Genomic DNA, 18,156 nt, shown 5'->3' with positions numbered 1-18,156 from the left:
AGAGAGAGAGAGAGAGAGAGAGAGAGAGAGAGAGAGAAGTTTGAGAGAGATGCATCGATTTTTTTAAATCATATTTTTTTCCGGATCAGATGAATAAATCCTTTCCTATTTTGCGGGATCATAATTATATGAAATATCAAACTACAATCCTAGTCCTCACTCGATACGTCATTTCTTTCACTACCACGTGATATACCTGTCATCACGCCCACTCCAGTGTTGCAAGTATATATGCAGTGAGCCATTAAGGGCATGTTACCTCTTCCACTTCGATTAGGTCAAGTCAGCTCAGCGTTATCTCTCACCTATTCCTGTAGACATAATCTTGACCACCTCTGACCTTTCGTTCCTTGTCGCTGGAACGCAGCGCTGAAAAGCAAAGGTTGATCTGATGGAGATTAACTAAGAGGTGCTGGCCTAAAACCAAGAGACATGGTCTGGCGGTTGTAACTGTCAAGCACAATCAATCGCTGTCCACTTGGCTGCCTAATGTCACCCACAGTTCGCCGGCCCCACAGGCATAGGTGCAGGCAGGCACTCCATCCTTGACTGAATGTCAACACGTTGAATGCATGTGGGCCTAATTTTTCATCGGAGTGCACGGCTAAAACGCACACAAACACACATACACACTCGCACACACTCACCCACACACACCCCGATCTTTGACTGTGACATGTGAACAAGTTGACGCAGGGGCGGATCAGTTGCTTTGTAAGGGGGGGGGGGGCACTTTGAATCGAAAGTGAATGTGATGGGCGCGAAGCGCCCGAATTTGCTAGGGGGGTCCGGGGGCATGCCCCCCCGGAAATTGTTTTGGCCCAAAGAAGCAAAATGGTGCCATCTGGTGCCATTTGAACTTAGAAATGGTCATAGAATCAGCTTTCCAATTTTTAATTTTTTTTCGGGGGGGGGGAGGGGGGCACGTGCCCCCTGTGCCCCCCCCCCCTCGTCCGCCCCTGTGACGAATTGACTTGACATGCTTATTCTGTGTGTGTACAACCGTGCGTTCCGATGAGGACTTCGATCAGTACTCCCCTTCTGTTTCTGCTCTGTAGAAATCTATCGACTCAGTTTTACCGTGCCACGAATTAATTCCCTTCACTTGCAAGAAACCTGCATGCTTTTCTCCAAATAAGCGCACCTTTGTAATTTGACGGCCGGGGGGACCGCCCTGATATGGCCCTTCGTGGTTGGCTGGGGGACCGCCCTGATATGGCCCTTCGTGGTTGGCTGGGGGACCGCCCTGATATGGCCCTTCGTGGTTGGCTGGGGGACCGCCCTGATATGGCCCTTCGTGGTTGGCTGGGGGACCGCCCTGACATGGCCCTTCGTGGTTGGCTGGGGGACCGCCCTGATATGGCCCTTCGTGGTTGGCTGGGGGACCGCCCTGATATGGCCCTTCGTGGTTGGCTGGGGGACCGCCCTGATATGGCCCTTCGTGGTTGGCTGGGGGACCGCCCTGACATGGCCCTTCGTGGTTGGCTGGGGGACCGCCCTGATATGGCCCTTCGTGGTTGGCTGGGGGACCGCCCTGATATGGCCCTTCGTGGTTGGCTGGGGGACCGCCCTGATATGGCCCTTCGTGGTTGGCTGGGGGACCGCCCTGACATGGCCCTTCGTGGTTGGCTGGGGGACCGCCCTGACATGGCCCTTCGTGGTTGGCTGGGGGACCGCCCTGACATGGCCCTTCGTGGTTGGCTGGGGGACCGCCCTGACATGGCCCTTCGTGGTTGGCTGGGGGACCGCCCTGATATGGCCCTTCGTGGTTGGCTGGGGGACCGCCCTGACATGGCCCTTCGTGGTTGGCTGGGGGACCGCCCTGACATGGCCCTTCGTGGTTGGCTGGGGGACCGCCCTGATATGGCCCTTCGTGGTTGGCTGGGGGACCGCCCTGATATGGCCCTTCGTGGTTGGCTGGGGGACCGCCCTGATATGGCCCTTCGTGGTTGGCTGGGGGACCGCCCTGATATGGCCCTTCGTGGTTGGCTGGGCGTTAAAGGGCAGCTGTCGGGTTGTGGCTCTCAAAATCTGTTCCTTAGAATGAGTTATCATGTAACTGAAACTATACTTAAAAGTTACTTGGTGATTTTGACAGCTTGATAACACAAGTCCGAAGACTTTAGACATGCTACAATGTCTTTAATCGAAGAAAGTTTGCATTCTTGGCCGAGTCAATGCAGCCCGCTCGAAAATTACTTCCCTTGGACGCGTGACGTCAGCCGCGGAATCGGCCGGGTTGAACGGTGCTCTCTTTATGCCGTGTAATGGGCGCAATCGGGTTGTCTAGTCAAGCCCTCAAGCATACTTCACAGGTAGGTGAAGAGAAACTTAGGATGGGGTGACTTCTCCCAGGCCAAAATTTCGCAGTAAAAAACGGAGTTCATAACATGTCTTCTGTCCCCCTCCTGCTTTTGTTCCACTTGAACCCTGTTTTTGTTCAACTTATTGGCAGATATTGTCACGCGTCGAGGAACACAAACACACACACACACACAAACACACTCACACACAGACACACACAGACACACACACACACACACGTGTTATCACACATATACACACACACACATACGTGTTATAACACACACACACACACACACACACACACACACACACACACACACACACACACACACACACACGATAACCATCACAAACACAGTTTGACAAATTCATCTTTGATTTTTTGCGGCCGAACCCCCCTCCCCCATTTTCCACACTAGAACCACTGTTTCATCTTTGTCTCCGTCTCTCTTCCCTTTATCTTATCTCGTCTATCTACTTGAGTGAGTAACTGAAGATGTATAATTTAATATCATCATCTCTTTCCTAGATTTTCCCACCGACAGAGTTGGCTTTTGTCTTGAATTCAGTACCTCACACGTACACGGTAATTGGTGTGACACCTCAAGCGGACCTTCTTCATAAGTGTACAGTGTCTGCTGACAAGGGACACGAGGGTCTGTGGTTGAGCAACTTTATGGTTTAACCGGGTGGACTGGAGGAGTAGCAACAGCATGTGAACCACTTTAGAAATGACTTGTAAAGGTTGCAGTCGGTCAGATCAAAGAAGAGAAAATGTGAACGTGGGTCTTGAGAAGATATTACCATCCTAATACTTTACTTTGTGCAAGAATCAATCACGCGTACAGCATTACAGATGTCCAGCTGTAGTCTACATTGTACTGTAAACTTCACAGCGGCCTTATCGGCTTCCTCGAGTGACGTCACAACAAGGCTAACGCTGCGGCGTCTTTCTTGTGCTGACAGAGTTGTCGGTCGCGGATTTTGAGTCGTTTCGGCCTGCCAACTGCTTCGTTTTTTTGCGGATTGTGAGAACTAGCAGAAAGTTTCACGCATTTTAATGGTTTCAAATTAAACTAATGATGAAAGTGTCTTCTTCTGGACCAAATCAACAGTCTTTAGTTGAATCAACTCGGAAAACTCTTAAACGCGTTTTTGCACGCGACTCCGCGCATTTTTGAGACCAGGCAACCCGACAGCTGCCCTTTAAGGCCAAAAAAAAAAAAATAGGTCTGTTTACGGTAACCCGACCGACCCTATTTTTTTCGCGCGACCCTAGACTTTTTTTTGGCATTTGGGGGGGAAAAAAAAAATCTTTTGGGTTTTTTTGCAAAATAACGTAAAAATATGGTTTTTTGGAAAAGAAAAAAAAAATCCCGACCTACCGACCCTATTTTTTGGGCCTATGTTACCGTAAACAGACCTATTTTTTTTTTTTGGCCTCAGCAAACAAACAAACGGCCGGGGAAGTAACATTTCAGTCTTGGGAATGCGAAGCCGGCAGAGATCGTTACACCGGCAGGGATCGTTACACCGGACCGGCAGAGATCGTTACACCGGCAGAGATCGTTACACCGGCAGAGATCGTTACACCGGCAATAAAAAACAAAGCGGAGTGGGGTGTACACAACGGCCAAGATGAATACTGACAGATTGGGGCGATAACAACCAGAGACATACATGTATACATCTATGTCTCTGTAACAACGTAACACTTTATTGTTGTTTAAGATTAATGCATTGCAATGTATGTTAATTGTCTATGAGGCATGTGAACCTTCCTGTCATATGTTTAGGCACAGCAATAACATTTAAAATCACATTAATATAGATTTGTATTAATTAACAAGCATAATCTATACTGTCATCAAAACCATAGCGATGTTCATTGAAAACAATACCAGCAACAAACTCCAAGGTACAAAGTTCATTTCACTGGCCTACACCAGGGCCCGTATGCTTATGAGGGAAGTTCGCGACAACTCCCGAAGTTTTGAGTGACATCGGAAGTACTTGCCTCACTTTCGTATGCATGGGCCGGAAAAAGGGTTTACTTCGAAGCAAAGCGAGGAAGTAACTCAGGGTAGTTTGCGACTACTTCTGTGTGTGTGTGTTCGACTGTGTGTGTGCGTGTGTGTGCGTGTGTTCGACGGTGTGTGTGTGTGTGTGTGTGCACCCCCATCCCCCCTTACCACACACTATTATGAGCTGAGTATTTGTGCCTCGATATTTTATTGATGTTCTTACGTTTTATGTTGTTTATTATGATTCACCACACCCGAGTTTCTCGTAATTGAGATAATACAGTGTTCTATGTCTATGTCTATGTCTAACACACATGCACACACGCGCGTAGGCTTAACAAATCCAATCTTGACTTTCAACTTTACATAAACATACATCCTGTTCACAATTAACGAGGACAAACAAAATGTACAAATACCAAAGTACAACAATTTATCTTTTGTAAAAATTCGGACACACATTTTCCCAATTAATATGAAAGTCACTGAACTTATCTTCTTTTCACTACACCTTATATCTTGATTCTCCAAACACTGATTGATTTCTGCCTTTTCAAATTTACCAGTAACCCAAACGTTCGCTCAAACCAACCTATTGTGTCCAAAACAGTTTTACCGATACACAATCATTAAAAAAAGGAGAGGTTTAACATAACCGACTTCGCTACCACATAAACAAAAAATGTTTTATTCTCCCCAACAAAATCATTATTATAGACAGTCATTCAATTTCAAGACAATCATCACAGCTTTGAACCGACCCTTTCGTTCAACCAGGCAGAAGCAACAACTATAGTAAAAGCTACAGCGCGATCAACGTTCGCCCATTTACGAACTCGCGATGAGATTTGTTTCCTCTGGTCACCAGGACTACCGTTTACAAACGCATGCGCACTAATTGGGATTCCCCCAATTTCCTCGACCTTGACCTCAGAACTCTCGAAGCCACTACTTCGGCTTTCAATTTAGCTTTTGCATACCGAGTGGCTGGGAACTTTGCTTCCGAAGTTCCCACTTTCAATGTTAATTTGCAGGGTCTCTCACTTGACATCATTATACGACGATATTGCTTCTTAAAATGTCCTTACCCATCCAAACGCATACTACAATTGCAGGACATTCCTGTTTTTAAGGCAGCTCATTGGGAAATGAGCTCAAACAGAATATCGAAGACGTGAAATGCGTCAAGCGAGCAACTGTCGTAACTTGGCTACAATGAGACGGTCGGCAATGATGCTAATTCTGCAGATCAGCAAAATGATCAAAGTACCTTTTCTATAGATACATATTTACTAAATGACTTGTTTACTGAAGAAGAGGTTAAAATTGCTCTCAGAAACTTAAAAAATAATAAAGCTTGTGGCTTAGACACTATAACAAATGAATTTTTGAAGAATGTTTCAGCAGATCTCTTGTCAGTTATTACTAAGTTTTTTTAATTTAGTCCTTGTATCCGGCAAAGTACCCGAAGATTGGACTATTGGTGTCATTAAGCCCCTTTTCAAGAATAAGGGTAGTAAGGATGATCCTAATAACTATAGAGGTATTTCCATCCTGAGCTGTTTTGGAAAAGCTTTCACCTGTCTGTTAAACAACCGCCTTACTCATTTTTTTGATGCCAATAACACTATTGGTGAAGAACAAGCAGGTTTTCGCTCCGACCATAGTGTGACTGATCATATTTTTACCCTGAATGCTATAATAGACTTTTTCCTGTCTAAAAAGAAGAGATTGTACTGTGTTTTTGTTGACTATGAAAAGGCTTTTGACCTTGTTAACCGCTCCTTTTTGTGGCAGAAATTGTTAAATTGTGGTGTGCGTGGTAAGATGTTGACGATTGTTCAAGATATGTACTCTAAAGCTAAGTCCTGTGTACAGTGGAACACTAAGTTGTCTGACTTTTTTTCTTGTTCTGCCGGTGTGAGACAAGGTGAGAACTTGTCTCCCCTGCTTTTTTCCGTATATTTAAACGATCTGAAGAATGATTTTGATCGGGAGTCAGCTCTAAATACCTTAGGACGTGAATCCGAAAATGTAAACTGTGACAATTTGTTTGTTTGTTTGCTTAACGCCCAGCCGACCACGAATGGCCATATCAGGGCGGTACTGTGACAATAGTGATATTAACGTTTTGTATGGGTTGTTCATTTTGTTGTATGCTGACGATACGGTTATTTTTGCTGAATCGCCAGAATCCTTGCAGATCGCTCTAGATATTATGGACAGATATTGTAAAGATTGGTTTTTGAAATTGAATGTAACTAAAACAAAAGTAATGATTTTCTCAAGAGGGAAAGTAAGAAAAGTTCCGACATTTACATTCAATGGTCGGAAACTTGATATTGTGTATGATTTTCAATACCTGGGTATTAAATTTAGCTACAATGGTAAATTTACTGTTGCACAGAAGAATTTGTATGGCCGTGCCTCCAAGGCCATGTTTGCTTTATTACGTAAAACTAGAAAACTGTTTTTGCCTCTTGATGTCCAAATTGACCTCTTTGAAAAAACTGTGGTCCCTATCTTACTTTACGGTTCTGAAGTATGGTGCCCTTACATGTCTGATTTAGCTAACAAATTACAGATACGATTTTTTAAGATGATTTTGAAAGTTGGCAAATCAACACCAACAAACATGGTTTTGGGTGAATTAGGTCAGTTCCCTGTAAGTATTCAAGCGAAATGTCGTATGTTGAATTTTTGGTACAAACTTGCATTTTCTAATGATTCTGACAAACTTTCTTGTGTGACATATCGTTTTTTGTTTAAAATGTATGAATCTGGTGTATACTTCTTCTTCTTCTTCTTCTTCGTTCGTGGGCTGAAACTCCCACGTACACTCGTGTTTTTTGCACGAGTGGAAATTTACGTGTATGACCGTTTTTACCCCGCCATTTAGGCAGCCATACGCCGCTTTCGGAGGAAGCATGCTGGGTATTTTCGTGTTTCTATAACCCACCGAACTCTGACATGGATTACAGGATCTTTTCCGTGCGCACTTGGTCTTGTGCTTGCGTGTACACACGAAGGGGGATAAGCCACTAGCAGGTCTGCACATAAGTTGACCTGGGAGATCGGAAAAATCTCCACACTTAACCCACCAGGCGGCCGCGGCCGGGATTCGAACCCTCGACCTTCCGATTAAGAGGCCGACGTCTTACCACCACGCCACAGCGCCCGTCAATCTGGTGTATACAAGTCAAAATTCCTGCTTTCTGTCCATGGTGTTCTAAATGAGTTAGGCTTTAGTGATTTTTGGCACAATCAAACTATCGATAATGTAACGGATGGTGGTTATTTTAATACTTTCAAAGCACTGATGAAAAATAGGCTACAAGACCAATTTGTCCAAACCTGGCATTCAGAAATAAATAACAATGAGTTTTATTATAATTATAGAATGTATAAAGAGAATTTTGAGTTTGAAAAGTACTTGTCTATCCTGCCGGTTAATTTAGCAAACGCTGTTTTAAAATTTAGAACACTGAATCATAAATTGCCTATACAAAAAGGTAGGACTCTTGGTGTTCCCAGACAAGACGGAATCTGTCACAAATGTTCATCAGGTGACCTTGGGGACGAGTTCCATTATATTTGTGTATGTCCTTTTTTTACCAATTATAGAAAACAGTTGTTACGGTGCTATTATTATGCCCGCCCCAATTCAGTTAAATTCAAAGAGCTTTTTTCCACTACAAAAAAGAGTTTATTGCTAAAACTCGCAAAGTTCATGACACTGTTTGAGAAGCGAGTAAAATTTAATGTGTAGCCTTTACATAGGTCCTATTACTAGACTGTAGCATGATTGGCGGGCTATTCTACAATCTAAACGAGGCAGGTAGGGTTGTACATAGAAGTACTGTGGCGCCAGAAATTGTCTATCCTGGTCTTAAAGCTGTTGACTGATGGCGCTGTTACTGCCGCTGTTCCAGGTGTTCACTACTCGCTGGGAGAAGTAATTGCTTCGTACGTTCAGTCTACAGTGGTCTTTGCCGAGTTTCAGAGAGTGGCCTCTAGTGTCTCTACTGCTGATGGGCTCAAAGTGGGGTCTGTCCGCTTCGTACATGCCGTGCACATACTTGAAGGCATCTATCATGTCGCCCCGCAGGCGACGGTGTTCCAGGCTTGGAAGTTTCAGAGCTTTCAGCCTCTCACAGTAGGGCTCGTCTTTCAGACCTTCGAATTGTACTGATCTTGTCTTGATGAAAAAAGAATTCTTTTATGATTAAAGAATGTTTGTGTAACAAGCTGTCAATTTATTATTTAGATTTTAAAAGTTAGGTCCAGCGCAAAAACGCACCACGGTCCAAAAACATTTTGATAATCATCGATTCACGGCTATCGCCAGTTTACATCGATAAAATGAGACCCAAAGGGAAGTAACTCATGTTTGACCTGAGTTCAGGATGGGTCCAAAAAGTGTTCGAGACAATCTACAAAATTAATTCTTTAAAAATTGCTCGCTCTTTACGTAAGGCACTGTGTTGGATGCTGTAGTTTCACTTCATACTACTAACACAACAAGTCTTTAGTTTAGTTAGGCGTGAGGTTTATTATCTTTCTGGAACCACTCAGTTACATCAGTGTACGTGCTAGGCTGGTGACACAAGATGGCAGACAGTTACTGTTGTTTTACACACGTGACCAATATTAATATTAATTAGATGACGTCATGGAATTTCCCAAACATCTCCCTCCTAAAAGGAAAATGCATTATTCTTAAATGTCTCTGTTATAGTGTCAATGTAATTTTCAAATTTCTTTTTCAGACAGAAACACTTTCACAAAGTCAGTTTTCCAGTTTTCAGGTCCCTTAAAGCTCACTGCAAAGTCTTTGTTTTTCAAACAAAGAAACATCTAATTAGAAACAAGCTTAAAACGAAATTTTGCAAAATTATGGAAAGTTTCTTAAGATTCACTCTCCTCTCATACTCATCCAATCATCATTCTATATAATGCTTTCTCTCTCTGTCATTCACATGCTTGCCCAGTTCTCCTTTCATCCTTTACTACTGAAAAGCAAAGAAATTAAAAAGGAATACATCTTGGCATTAAATAGAACTTTAACGCTCAATTCCAATAAAACTCTAAACTTGAACAAATGAAATTATAGAGAAAACTTCACGCATTCATAACCAAAGCTCTTGTTTTCTTTACGAAAGAAAGAAAGATAGATTAACGAAAGAAAGAAAACATAAGCTTTGATTCACTTCCGCCTGAAGTTCTATCGCATTATAAAACTTGAATTAACTAAACTTCACCACCAAGTGCTCAATGCACTTCACACAAATTTCACCACAATTTGCTCTGCTTTTCTGCCATCACACAATGGCAGCACACACTTCTTCCTCCCTGTAACGGAGAGGCTTAGCAGCTGTGTAGCCACCAACTGCTCTGGTGACACGCCTGTTGATGTCCTTGGAATCTCCGATGTCCTTGGAATCAGATGATGAAGTGATGTCCTTTGAATCTGATGCTGCTGGGGAATGTTCTGGTGAAACAGGAATGATGTCGTGACGCGGCGATGGGATTTGCTGCAGATGTTTTCTGTTTCGCCGGAGGACACCTGTAGAGGGTGAGTTAATCAGATAAGTACGGTTGTCAGCATCAGCTGCCACAACTGTTCCTTTCTTCTTCCAAGTGCTTTCAGCGTCAGTCTTGACCAGCACTTGATCACCTGGTACCAGCTTTGACAGAGGTGTAGCTCCGTGCCTCTTGTCATAGCTGAACTTGTAGTTGTCTTTCGCCTGTTGATCTGCTTGTCGGATGTCTGCATCGCTGACTGGTCGTGGAACCAAAACTTCCGGAAGCACGGGAAGTCGCGTACGCAGCTGCCTGCCCATCAGCGCCTGTGACGGACTGACACCTGTACTGCTGTGGGGTGTAGCTCTGTAGTTGAGCAGAGCTATGTCTGGCGATGACTGTCGCAGAATCTTCTTGGCGATCTTCACACCGCTTTCAGCTTCCCCATTTGCCTGAGGGAAAACTGGACTGCTCGTACTGGTACGAAAGTCAAACTCTTTGGCGAAATCCCTGAATTCCTTGCTCTGGAACTGGGTACCGTTGTCAGATTTCACAACTTCTGGGAACCCATGTGTCATGAAGATCGATCGTAGCTTTGCAATAACTGCTGCTGATGTGGTACTGGTCAGACGAAGAATTTCCAGCCACCTGGAGTAATAGTCAACAACCACCATGTAGTCTTTTCCCTCAAATGAGAGAAGGTCCATCCCTAGCTGTTGCCAGGGCCGCTCTGGAAGCACTGTTGGTTTCAGTGGCTCACACCGCTGGCTTGGTCGATGTTGTCTGCATTCACTGCAATTTTCAATGAATGTCTTCAAATCTCGGCTGAGACCTGGCCACCACACACTCATTTGTGCTCTCTCACGACATTTGTGGAGACCTTGGTGAGATTCATGCAGCTTCTTCAGGAGATCTGGTCGTTCACTCACTGGGATGACGACTCTCTTTCCACACACCAGTAAGCCCCTGATGAGTGAAAGTTCTCCCTGTACTTGCTGGTAGGCCTGCAAGTTAGCTGACACCGACGGAGGCCAACCATTGCAGACATACTGGATCACTTGCTGAAGTTCAGCGTCATGGACCGTTGCTGCTCTCAGGACGTCGAGGCGACTCTCGGCGATGGGCCAATACCCTTCCACAAAATCCACGTACGCCGACACAACCTCACTCAAGTCTTTGTCTTCTTTTGTGACTGTCAGCGGACTTCTTGAAAGTGCATCTGCTATGACGAGGTTTTTTCCAGGCACATGCTGCACTTTCGCATTGAATCGCATCAGTCTCAGGAGGAGTCTCTGACACCTAACTGGTGCACGATCCAAATCCTTTGAGGTCATCAAAGGAACGAGTGGCTTGTGGTCAGTCAGCAGATCAAAACTGTCCAAGCCAATCAGGTACTTTGCAAATTTTTCGCAAGCCCATGTTGACGCCAAGCATTCTTTCTCAATCTGAGCATAACGTCTTTCTGCGTCTGTGAGTGTTCTGGATGCGTACGCAATCGGTACTAGCTGACCACCTTTCCACTGCATAAGTGTGGCTCCCATTCCGTAGCTACTGCTGTCGGCACTCACTACTGTCTTCCTGTCTTGGTGGTAGAACTCCAGTGCTGAAGTCGATGAAATCTTCTTTTTCACCGCCTCAAACGCCTTCTGCTGTTCATCTCTCCAAGCCCACGCTGTATCTGCTTTCATTAAGTCTGTGATGGGCTTCAGATCTGTTGCTAGTCCAGGGACAAACTTGCTGAGGTAGTTAAACATACCACATACCGTTCTGAGTTCTGTCAGTGATGATGGAGGCTGCATATCTGTGATTGCCTTGACTTTCTCCGGATCTGGACGAACTCCGTGTTCGCTGATGATGTGCCCGAAGTATTTCACTTCCGTCTTCTTGAACTTGCACTTTTCTCTGTTCAGTTTCAGTCCTCTTTCTTCTATCCTCTTGAGAACTGCATCCAGTCTTCTGTCATGCTCCTCTTCGGTACGACCAAAAATGATCGTGTCATCCATGATGGCGTCGCAACCCTCCAGACCTTCTAGTGTCTCCTTCATCTTGGTCTGGAAACACTCGGGCCCCAAAGAGATGCCCATCGGAACTCGCTGGAACGCAAAACGACCAAACGGAGTCATGAATGTGGTGAGAAGAGAGCTGTCTTCCTGCAGAGGAATCTGGAAGAATCCAGATGAAGCGTCTAGGGTCGTGAAGAACTTTGACCCTACCATTTTCGGTGCAATGTCATCAAGATTTGGTAGCATGCAGTGGGGTCGTTTCACTCCTTCATTCAGTCTTTTGAAGTCGACACAGATTCTCACACTCCCATTTGGTTTGACGACTGGGACCATGGGCGCACACCAATCAGTTGTCTCTTTCACTTCTTTTATGATGCCTGCTGCTTGCATTCTCTCAAGCTCTGCCTTCACCTTCTTCTGTAAAGGAAATGGAACGCGACGTGCAGTTGTCACACAGTATGGTTGGGTTCCAGGTTTCATGTTGATTTTGACTGGTTCTGTCTTCAGAAGTCCTGTTTTACCAAAAACATCAGCATGAATTTCTTCCAGACGTTTGACAAGACCCATTTTCTCTGCTGCATTTCTGCTCAGGAGATTGTTACCTAGGCTGTTCCTGACAACAATCACTCTGAACTTGAATGTCTGGCCTTTCAAGTTTGTCTTTGCGAAGAATTCTCCTTTTGTACTCAGTCTTCCTCCTGGAGAGCTCAACTGTACGCGTGTAGCTGACAGCTTTGGTTTGTTCTTGAAACGATCAAAAGTCTTCTCATTGATGATAGTCAGATCTGCTCCTGTGTCGATCTTGAACTGGACATCAATGTCTTTGATTTTCAGAACTGTCGTCCAAGGTTTTGAGTTGTCAGCAATCACCGAATCCACAAAAAACTCATCCTCTTCATGTTCTGTCTCAACCTCACGAACGCTGCGGCACATACGAGCAAAGTGTCCTTTTCGCTTACATCGCCTGCATTGCTGTCCGCGTGCTGGACACTGTCCATCTTTAGGATGGTCTCTGCCACATTTCCCACACTCTTGACCATCACTGTGCTGAGAAAACTGTGAAAAACTGCGACCTCGCGGATTTCTGGCACTTTGGGCATCGTTTGAAACTTTTTGACTGCCCCTCATATGTCTTTGTTCACCTGTCAAACTGTTTTGACCGCCCCTCGTATGCTGTCGGAACTTTCCACTCCGAAATCTAGATCTGCCCCTGACGGAGTCAACAGACGTTTTTCCTTGGCCTCTTTGCTCCTGAATCTGCGATTTTATCAGTTCATTCTGACGAGCGATCTGAACTGCCTTTGGTAATGTCAAAGTGCTTTCGAGTTGCAGTTTTTCGGATACCTCCGGATCACGTATGCCCAACACCAGTCTGTCTCTGATCGTATTTTCTTTGTCGGCAAACTCACAGTTTTCCGAGAGTTCGTATAACTGGCGCACATACTCTTCGATGCTTTCATCTTCCCGCTGATTTCGTTTGTGGAACGTAGCTCTCTCATGGATGACATTTTTCTGTGGTAGAAAGTATTGGTTATATTTCTCTAGCACCACATCAAAGTTTTTCGCGTCATCGGGTGCTAATTCGAAACGCTCGAAAATCCTTTCTGCATCGGACCCCATGCTATAGATAAGGCTACTAACCTGTACCTCTTCGTCTTTTTTAAAGAGTTCGCTCGCGCTTCTGAAGCGTTGAAACGTGCCACGCCACTGCGGCCAGTTTGCCGGTTCTCTGAAGTTGAAATTTGCAGGTGGTTTGAAAGCCATTGTCACTGTCACTGTCACTGTGTTCCTAGAATTCCTCTACTTTCTGACACCATGTGTTGGATGCTGTAGTTTCACTTCATACTACTAACACAACAAGTCTTTAGTTTAGTTAGGCGTGAGGTTTATTATCTTTCTGGAACCACTCAGTTACATCAGTGTACGTGCTAGGCTGGTGACACAAGATGGCAGACAGTTACTGTTGTTTTACACACGTGACCAATATTAATATTAATTAGATGACGTCATGGAATTTCCCAAACAGGCACCTAGGATGTTCCCGTTTGGTGAGCGTTCAAATGGAAGGGTGTTTGTACTGTGTGTAAAAGCCTGACAGTATATGTGATGGTTTAGGGGAGGCTTACTGTCCGGGCGTGAATTCCGGTATTCATAACAGCCGTCCAGCACCAAAACGAGGCGCCATTGCTGTTGAGGCCAAGTCCACGAAAATAAATTCTTTGAAAATTTCTCACGCTCGACAGAAAGCAGCCAGGATGTTCCCATTCGGTGAGCGTTCAAATGGAAGTATGCTTGTACTATATGTAGACGCTCGGGGAGCTCTGTGATGGTTTACGGGAGGCTTACTGTGCCTTTAATCCAGGTCTGCGGTGAACAATGTGAATGTCTGAAGAGTACTCGGGTCCGGCGCGAGCGTTTTTTATTAAGCTAATAAACACATATCACAGGAAGCTTGCTCCTTCCTATCAGTCTCTGATTCCCTCTCACTCTATCAACCTTCCAAACCACTCCGCTCCTCAAACGACAACCTCAAACTCAACATACCTCACACAAAGTTCAAACTCAACATACCTCACACAAAGCTCAACATACCTCACACAAAGCTCAACATACCTCACACAAAGCTCAACATACCTCACACAAAGCTCAACATACCTCACACAAAGCTCAACATACCTCATACAAAGCTCAACACTGCAGGCCAACGCTCCTTTTCCTTTCAAGCCCCCACCAACTGGAACTCACTACCTCTCTCCCTCCCCCTCCGTCAACAACAGTCTTTAGAAGCAGGCTGAATAATCTTTTTTATTTCCCTTAACTCTAATGATCGAAAATGGTGGGTGGTTAGGGTTAGGGTTAGGGGCGTTTACTATAGGTACGCAGAATTTGACCAAAAGTAGGGGGTGTGCGTTTACTCGATACTGGGCGTATAAAAGGTAGTTTACGGTACTGCTGTTCAGTCTTGCCTTTGATATGAAATGTGAAACTGCAGGTTTTTTTTCTGTCGATGGTAACATTTTGGCTTTCACGCGTGTCTGCATTTCACTCGCAGTACGGGTGAAGTTCAAGAAAAATAAGATATTTCTTTGCAATTCAAATTAACATTATTTTATGAATGGAAACTGCATAAAAGCTTATATTTTCCTACAAGTGAATAAGAATGCTATTATAAGTTAAAAAAAAATAATAATAAAAAAAGATTTCCCTTAAAATTCTATGGATCGCAAGGTTCTAATATTCATGATTATCCTCAACCACACACCAGACCATCAGGCTGCTATTTTCTTCCATCTCCCGAGCAACCTCGATCCTGCCTGGCAATGAGTATTGATAGGCCAGTAAATATGACGCTGATCGAATTTCATTGGACTTTAAGTAGGTTAGTCCTCTGGGAAAATATTGACCCAATGTCGACCAGCTGACCTGAATTGATCGCTCATCGTACACGTTCCGAACAAGGTGTTGCTCTCCCTCTCTCTGTGACTCTCTTTTTTCTACATTTCCCCTCTTTCTGTATATCTCTGTCTTTCAGTCTCGCTCTCTCTCTCTCTTATCTCGCTTTTCCTCTGTCTTTATCTTTCACCCCCCCACTCTCTCTCTCTCTCAGTCTCTCTCTCTCTCTCTCTCTCTCTCTCTCTCTCTCTCTCTCTCTCTCTCTCTCTCTCTCTTTCCCCTTTCCAATTCTCTGGCTCTCTCTCTCGATCGCGCGCGCACTCTGTCTGTCTGTCTCTCTCTGTCTCTGTTTCTCACTCCCCCCCCCCCCCCTCTCTCTCCCTTGTGTGTGTTCCAGTTTAGGTCAAACTACAGCTTAACAAAGGAGTGAATGATCTCCTCGCTCGACAGGTACAACTTGTATACTTAGCGCGGGGTAAGTGCACACCTACCTGCTCCAACAATACAACCTGTTCTCCATACATACGTTATCCTCTTGGTCGCGCTATCTTTGGAACTTGAGTGGATTATTTCTACTAATGCCGACACATATTATATTATACAGCGACTGTTTTACATTCATAATGTTACAGAAGAATAGGAATTATATTTTTGTTCAGCCTGGGGGCGTTTCGTACAGGTTTTACTAGTCCTTGTTTAGCCTGGGGGCGTTTCGTACAGGTTTTACTAGTCCTTGTTTAGCCTGGGGGCGTGTCGTACAGGTTTTACTAGTCCTTGTTTAGCCTGGGGGCGTTTCGTACAGGTTTTACTAGTCCTTGTTTAGTCTGGGGGCGTGTCGTACAGGTTTTACTAGTCCTTGTTTAGCCTGGGGGCGTTTCGTACAGGTTTTACTAGTCCTTGTTTAGCCTGGGGGCGTTTCGTACAGGTTTTACTAGTCCTTGTTTAGCCTGGGGGCGTGTCGTACAGGTTTTACTAGTCCTTGTTTAGCCTGGGGGCGTTTCGTACAGGTTTTACTAGTCCTTGTTTAGCCTGGGAGCGTGTCGTACAGGTTTTACTAGTCCTTGTTTAGCCTGGGGGCGTTTCGTACAGGTTTTACTAGTCCTTGTTTAGCCTGGGGGCGTGTCGTACAGGTTTTACTAGTCCTTGTTTAGCCTGGGGGCGTTTCGTACAGGTTTTACTAGTCCTTGTTTAGCTTGGGGGCGTTTCGTACAGGTTTTACTAGTCCTTGTTTAGCCTGGGGGCGTGTCGTACAGGTTTTACTAGTCCTTGTTTAGCCTGGGGGCGTGTCGTACAGGTTTTACTAGTCCTTGTTTAGCCTGGGGGCGTTTCGTACAGGTTTTACTAGTCCTTGTTTAGCCTGGGGGCGTTTCGTACAGGTTTTACTAGTCCTTGTTGCAGCAGTTGCAAGGTCAAAAGTTTGATGTATTGAAACCACTATGACATTGTATTACATTATGCATTGACTGAGAGAGAATGAGAGTCTTACTGTCTGTCCGTCTGTCTGTATTATTCAATATTGTTTTTGTTAATGTGTCTGCTTTTGTCAATGTGTGCTTCACTTTGTATCGTTGTCGCCATGTTTGTCTGCTTGTGTCAATGTGTGCTTCACTTTGTATCTTTGTCGCCATGTTTGTCTGCTTTTGTGTGATGGTGACTGCATGGTCTGTGTGAGTGCGTGCGAGTATGTCCGTTTGTCTGTCTGTCTTTATTCATCTGTTACATTATCACTGTCTGTTTGTGATCGTTTTAGTCTTTGTCCGTTATTATGCCTGCCTATCTCTCTATGTCTGTTTGCATCCGTCTGACTTTGTCTGCCAGTCTGTATGCTTCTCTATCATCTTCTCACGCGGTATGCCTTGATGTGTTTAAACCAAACTAAGGCCCCCCCCAAAAAATAGGTGTGGTTACGGTAACATAGCCAAAAAAAATAGGGTAGGAAGGTAGGCAATCACTTTTTTTTTTAGACTTTTTTTTCTAATGTGTACAAATTAAACCTACTTGACAGGGAAATAAGTGTGCGACTCGGGCGCTTTCGCTTTCATTGCGTTTTGTGCACTCGTTTTCTTGGTTTTTTTTTGTGACAAATGTAATAAAAAGTTATAGGGTCGGCCCCTAAAAATAGGGTAGGTCGGGTTACCGTAACCACACCTATTTGTTTTTTTAGGCCTAATGATTTGTACATATCCTCGGAGGCCTCTAATCCTATTTGGGATATGAACTTGTGATAAAGGATATGTTTATTTCTGGTTGAATGTAGTATTTGATACCACGATGATCAATTAAAGTTAGTGGAGAGGAAACAATGTCGTTGCCCTGTATAATTGAATCTAGTATTTGATACCACGATGATCAATTAAAGTTAGTGGAGAGGAAACAATGTCGTTGCCCTGTATAATTGAATCTAGTATTTGATACCACGATGATCAATTAAAGTTAGTGGAGAGGAAACAATGTCGTTGCCCTGTATAATTGCAGTTTCAAGGGACACAATGTGTCAAGGGTCGCAATGGTTCATTGGCTGTAATCGAGGCTGAGGGAATCCTATTGTTCTCTCATATAGCGGAACATTTCCAACAGTAGGCACTCAGCACACAAGGCAATACAACAAAAGGCTGGACTAGCTATTTCTAGACAATATATGTTCAGACACAATAATCAGCACACAAGGCGATACAACAAAAGGCTGGACTAGCTATTTCTAGATAATATATGTTCTGACACATAATCAACACACAACTTTGACCACTTTTTGAGTTTGCGCTATTAATTTTAGATAGCAGTATTATATTGCTTGCACCATGTGGGGCTTCCGAACTTAGATCAGGTAGCAAGAATAAAATGAATATGTATTACGTTATGCACTGATTGAGAGAAAAGAAGAGTCTTATCGTCTGTCTGTTCGTCTG

At 44.4% G+C, this 18,156-nt stretch overlaps 1 protein-coding gene across 1 annotated transcript in view; it reads left to right on the top strand.

The window, feature by feature from the left end:
* The window catches only part of LOC138976881 (uncharacterized), a 36,672-nt gene that overhangs the window by 5,060 nt on the left and 13,456 nt on the right, over window positions 1–18,156 (top strand). The window lies entirely within an intron of this gene.

The sequence above is a fragment of the Littorina saxatilis genome, linkage group LG9, assembly GCF_037325665.1.
Source record: "Littorina saxatilis isolate snail1 linkage group LG9, US_GU_Lsax_2.0, whole genome shotgun sequence".
Classification (NCBI taxonomy): domain Eukaryota; kingdom Metazoa; phylum Mollusca; class Gastropoda; order Littorinimorpha; family Littorinidae; genus Littorina; species Littorina saxatilis.
Note: the sequence above shows the minus strand (reverse complement) of the source record. Positions and strands in the feature narration are given on the sequence as shown.